Consider the following 6,476-nt stretch of genomic DNA (forward strand, 5'->3'; position numbering starts at 1 on the left):
CCAAGCACTCCTTGCATCTTGATTCGCTAACTGATCCTCTACCTTACATTTAAAGTCAATTTTTGCTTTTTGTATCATGGCTCTCAATTCCTTCCTTTTAATTTTAAAACCATCATGATTATTTTAACGAAATGCCCGATTCTTTTCATTAAGGAGTCTCTTTAAACCTTTAGAGAGCCATGGCTTATTATTTGAGAAGACTTTAACCACTTTAGTGTCAATAACTGTTTCTTCACAAAACTGTATATAGGAGGTAATACAGTCAGTTAGTTCGTGAGGGTCTCTGCATGAATCAAAAAAGACATCCCAGTTTGTAGTGCAAAAACAGTCCTTTACCATGTCTTCTTTATCCTTACTCCAAACCTGAATTATCTTTTCCACTGGTTTGTCCCTTCTAACACGTTGTCTGTATGTTGGCAGTAGATGGATAACATTATGATCCGATCTGCCAATCGGTGCTCGACATACTGCCTTGTATGCGTCGTCAATGTTACCATAACACAAATCCAGTGTGCGTGAGTAACGGGTTGGACAATCAATATATTGCTGCAAGTGTGGAAGAGTCTCTATTAATGAAAGTGTATTAAAATCCCCTAGTATGAAGACTGGTTGGTCTGCCGACTTTGTTAGGATCCTAGTAAAGCACTCTGCAATATGCTCCACTGCCTCGCCATTATTAGGTCCTGGTACATACACTAGGAATATGGTTATTCAACCAAATTCTCGCGGCAGATAGAAGGGTCTAAAAGATACACCCAAAGTCTCATAGTCCGGGGTACAAGTCTGTTCAATTATGGTAAACTGCGATGACCAGCTCTTATCAACATACATACAGAGTCCTCCTCCAAATGATTTTCGTGATTTTACCTTGTCTCTGTCGGCTCGTATAGTGGTAAATCCTTCGATGTCCACAATATGATCTTCATTTAGCCATGTTTCCGTAAAACAGATGAGATTACTGCTCCTAAATTCCTCCTCTTGTTTAACTCGGAGTGCAACCTCATCCATCTTATTATTAAGAGATCTTACGTTAGACAGCGTGATCACTGGAAGGGGATGACGGCGTCCTCGCCTCCGCAGTCTATTGTGAATTCCTCCTCTCGACCCTCGCTTCTTAGTTCTTGATCTCCTTTTTTTGTGCAGACATATACTTGGTGGAATCTCCACATCGACAGCATAATTATTATTATATCGTAAGGATAGCAAGAAGTCTCTTGAATAAGTCCGACTCGACACCATAGACGCCAATTGATCTTCAAAGGCCTCGCCCGCCAGCACCAATACGAACAACGCAGAGACCACGCTGATCATGTACACATTCATAGTGCTTCAAGTTTAAAAGAACAAAAATAAAAACAATAAAATAACAACTTAATACACAAACAAAAACGCCACGAGACAACAGCGAGACACAGGGTCAGCAGCAGGCCGCGCCCCCGGAAGAAATATATATATATTACCTCATTTAATGTAAATAAAAAAAATAAACTGTACAGAACAAAAGTTTTCTTTTATATATACATTTAAAAAAAAAAAAAAAGTATTTCTCCACCATACGCTCAAGAAGAGCAAACAGCATGTCCATCCTCTCCCTGCTCTTTCGAGCTCTCCTCTCCTCGGCCTCCCTTTGCAGAGCCATGTCGTCTCTCATGAGGTTCAGCATCTCCTCCTCATAGTCCCGCTTCCTCCTTGCTGGTGCTCCTGCTGGTGCTCGTGCTGGTGCTCCTGCTGGTGCTGGTGGTGCGGGTGCTCCTGCTGGTGCTCGTGCTGGTGCTCCTGCTGGTGCTGGTGCTGGTGCTCCTGCTGGTGCTGGTGGTGCGGGTGCTCCTGCTGGTGCTGGTGGTGCGGGTGCTCCTGCTGGTGCTGGTGGTGCGGGTGCTCCTGCTGGTGCTGGTGGTGCGGGTGCTCCTGCTGGTGGTGGTGCGGGTGCTGGTGCTCCTGCTGGTGCTGGTGGTGCGGGTGCTCCTGCTGGTGCTGGTGGTGCGGGTGCTGGTGTTGGTGTTGCGGGTGCTGCTGGTGCGGGTGCTGCTGGTGCTGGTGTTGCGGGTGGTGCTGGTGCTCCTGCTGGTGCTGGTGCTGGTGTTGCGGGTGTTGTGGGTGCTCCTGCTGGTGCTCCTGCTGGTGCTGGTGCGGGTGCTGCTGGTGTGGGTGCTGCTGGTGGTGCGGGTGCTCCTGCTGGTACTGGTGCTCCTGCTGGTTCTCCTGCTGGTGCTGGTGTTGCGGGTGCTGCTGGTGCGGGTGCTGCTGGTGCTGGTGTTGCGGGTGGTGCTGGTGCTCCTGCTGGTGCTGGTGCGGGTGCTCCTGCTGGTGCTCCTGCTGGTGCTGGTGCTCCTGCTGGTGTGGGTGCTGCTGGTGGTGCGGGTGCTCCTGCTGGTGCTGGTGCTCCTGCTGGTTCTCCTGCTGGTGCTGCGGGTGCTGCTGGTGCGGATGCTGCTGGTGCTGGTGTTGCGGGTGGTGCGGGTGCTCCTGCTGGTGCTCCTGCTGCTGGTGGGGAGGAGCAGGGAACGGGGGATTCCTGCCATCTGCCCGTATCCGAAGGAGCCGTCGCCGTCCAACAGGCGGCGGAGGAGTCTCGTGCCGTCCACCGAGGGCTATCCAGCGCCACCGCCAGGCACCGCGGAGAAGATCTCCCAGCTGGCGCAGGGCCAGATGGCAGCGCGTTGTGGGAACCGGACTAATAATATATATATTTTTTTTTTCCTCTCTCCCCTCTCTCGTCTCTGTCGCTCCTCATGCTTCCGTCTCCTTTTCTCTCGCCTCGTCTGTCCATACCCCCAGGTACCGCAGCCGCCGTGTTCGGTCTCCCCGGAGGAGGGGGAGGGGGGGGAGTAGAGCGCAGTCTCGTGGGTACCCCCCGGCCTGCGAGGGGCGATGGGGGTATGTGGCAAGCAGGACGAGGCCGAGGGCCGTGAGAGAGCGGCATGAGGCCGGTGGCGTGATTACTCTGATGAGCGACACCTGCGAGACGCACCGGTCTCGAATCTCTCACGGAGGAGCGGAAGCATAAAGGAGGAGCGACGACAGTGAAGAGCGAGAGAGGACAGGCCTGATTTTATGTTGTGTTTTGTTTCTGTTTTGTGTGAAAAATAAACCAAATACAAAATGAAAGTAAAAGCCAGCAGCCCCTCACGGACGACTGCTGGCTTTTACTTTCATTTTGTATTTGGTTTATTTTTGTCATTAACATATATTGAATGTTCGCCGGTTCCCGCCTCCTTCTTCCCATAACTATTGAACCTCGTTACAGCCACCCAATGGTAACAAATGAGTTAAGATGAAGTTTATAAGAAAGAAAAACTTGTGGCTTTTGACTGTGGTTTCGCTAGCTATTTAAGTAAATGAAAACATAATACTTACATTTAAAAGTGAATTTTCCCTCAACCACAGAACTGAGGACGCCATTTTTTCAAATGAAAATGCTGTCGTCACCGGCGCACAATGACTTATGGGGTAGGATAGGCCACTAAGGATCCATTTTTGTATCCTTCCTTTCACGGGGAAAGAACATAGACAGTAAAATAAATGGACACAGCGACCCCATTGGATTCAACGGAGAAAAGTGAAGTCAGTTAGAAGCTCTTCTTCCTGATGGCTGAGCGTACTGTGCAGACTCACACCGAGCTTGACACGACGTAGATGTGACGTGAGCAACCCGTCTGTCTTCTAGTAGCTGTGCCAAGAGAAATCTGAATCATTCCCTTCCAAAACTTGCAGAGACAGAGAGTGTGAGTAGGAGCTGTCCATGAGCTAGGAGCAGGAGCAACTTTTGCTAAGTATTCTGATTAATTATTTTGTCATTTTGCCTCCACGTCCCCCCGATTGCCCACGAGCTTCTCCTCCTGTCCATACGGTAATCTCTCTACTGTGCGACAGAGAGTCGCGTGGTTATGACGCAATCGTTAGCCGATTTTTACAAAAACTGCTTCTATGGGGGCCATAATGTAAGATACAAGGTAATGGAACCTTTTATACATTTTCGTGTTTCTTTAGAAATAAATAATGGACAAATGGAGTCTTTAAACGCCTCAGATGTAAAGTTATTCGCTGTCAAAGTGACGCCAAAATGAATCGGAGTCAATGGAATGCTAACAGCAGGTGGGGGTCCGCTAATCAATGGCGGCGCCTGGGGAAGTTAAATTTTTTCCGAAACATTCGAAATGTTTTTTTCCGAAACATTTCGAATACGGCCTTCGTGGGATGCAGAACTGAATTGGGACAGCCTTCATTGCGCCGCGGTGACGCAATCGGCCTTCAAATGCGACCTTCGAAGGATGCAGTCTTTGAATTGGGACGTCCTTCGTCGCGCCGCTGTGATGCAATCAGCCTTCAAATGCGGCCAATCGGCCTTCAAATACGGCCTTCGGAGGATGCAGCCTTCACATTGGGACACAGCTTGTGTCTTGTTTCAGTGATTGGCATGGAGAGATCGCACATAAGGGACGGGGAAACCTCATTCATGCAGAGAGACACGCGGAGATCTGTGGGCTGATTTTATGAAACTGTAAATTACACGCATGCCTCTGTTACTTCCGGTGCTTCATATTGAGAAATACTGTTGCATTTCTGCGCAAATAACATCATTGTGTAATCGATGAATGTTCCTCATTCGACACAAGATATTCACAATGACTACCCAGCAAACACAGAACGTTGGCACAACGTACCCAACCTTCTTACAACGTTTTAACAACATGGCCAAAAGGTTGCTATAAATACGTTGTGTGGTGAAGGTTGTTACAGCGTTGTCACAATGTTGACATTGAACCACCGTTCAGGGCCATTGCTTAAGGTTGTGCCTAGGGTGTCTCGACAACCACTGGACGACATATGTACTCGTCACTGCCCGAAGCGCGAAAATCAGACTTTTAAAAGTCAACAGACCTCCCTCTCCCTGGACACTTCCTCCAGCTCTTCCGGGGGGACACCGAGGCGTTCCCAGGCCAGCCGGGAGACATAGTCCCTCCAGCGTGTCCTAGGTCTTCCCCGGGGTCTCCTCCCGGTGGGACATGCCTGGAACACCTTCCCGGGAAGGCGACCAGGAGGCATCCGGAAAAGACGCCCAAGCCACCTCAGCTGGCCCCTCTCGATGTGGAGGAGCAGCGGCTCTACTCTGAGCTCCTCCCGAGTCATTTTGGCTTCATACTTTTGGCATAAAGTTAAATATTTGTCATACCTGACCAGAAGATGTTCAAATAAATGTCACATTAGACAAGGAAGTTGTAGGTTGTGTTTGAATAATTACGTATCTTATTTAGCTGAGGTAAATTAAACGCAATTCTCACGTATGGATTGCTCGATGAAGAATGAGAGACGGCCCAATGGTCAGTTGAAATATAAAAGTCTGATTTTCGCGCTTCGGGCAGTGACGAGTACATATGTCGTCCAGTGGTTGTCGAGACACCCTAGGCACAACCTTAAGCAATGGCCCTGAACGGTGGTTCAATGTCAACATTGTGACAACGCTGTAACAACCTTCACCACACAACGTATTTATAGCAACCTTTTGGCCATGTTGATAAAACGTTGTTAGAAGGTTGGGTACGTTGTGTGTCAACGTTCTGTGTTTGCTGGGTAATTGATTTCAGCGCGTAGCCTACTTGTTGGACGTTAATGCTTTTTCCTTTTCTGTTTTTTTTTTTTTTTGGAAACGCACAGAGAAAAAAAAAATGTTTGTAACTGCTCGCACACACATCTCATTCATTTCTTTTGCTAAATTTTCTCATGTCTGCTCATGCTAGTTAACGTTAGTCCACTCCCTGTTTTGTTTTCTCACAAATGTATGACTTTTGGAAGTGCAATTTGATTACCATATGCAGTTTTAATAAAGTTGAATTAGCTAACCTTCTATGTCATTTTTACTCTTCAAAGTGTACACTTGCAGATGTTGATAATAATGAATTTACTGTTAGGCCCATAAATAATAATAGGGATAAACAATATTTAAAAAGTATATAATTTTTTAACATATGACTAATTAAAAATTAACCACAAAACATGCTAAATGGGGATATCTATATCTAGCATTAAAAAAAATTGTCAGAACGTCATCTCTCAGTTGCTGAATGTCGCGCAATAACGTATACAGCCCTGTCGCGTCTTACAATTCTACGTTGTTACAATGTTGCGAGCACGTAGACAGCGACGTTGCCATAGCAGAAATGCAACGTGCCACAGACGTTGCCACAACGTAAATGTGTTTGCTGGGTAGATACTGTAAATACCAAAATGTTACCAAAACCAGAAAATGTTTCTTGAGCATCAAATCATCATATTAGAATGATTTCTGAAGGATCATGTGACACTGAAGACTGGAGTAATGATGCTGAAAATTCAGCTTTGATCACAGGAATAAATTACACTTTACTTTATATTCACATAGAAAACAGCTGATTTAATTATTATATATAATATCAATATATTTAATTCATTTTCAAAGGTAATAATGCACTTGTACACAGAAAACGTCACGGCATTGA

This window comes from Abramis brama (assembly GCF_963993115.1).
Source record: "Abramis brama genome assembly, chromosome: 22".
Lineage (NCBI taxonomy): Eukaryota > Metazoa > Chordata > Actinopteri > Cypriniformes > Leuciscidae > Abramis > Abramis brama.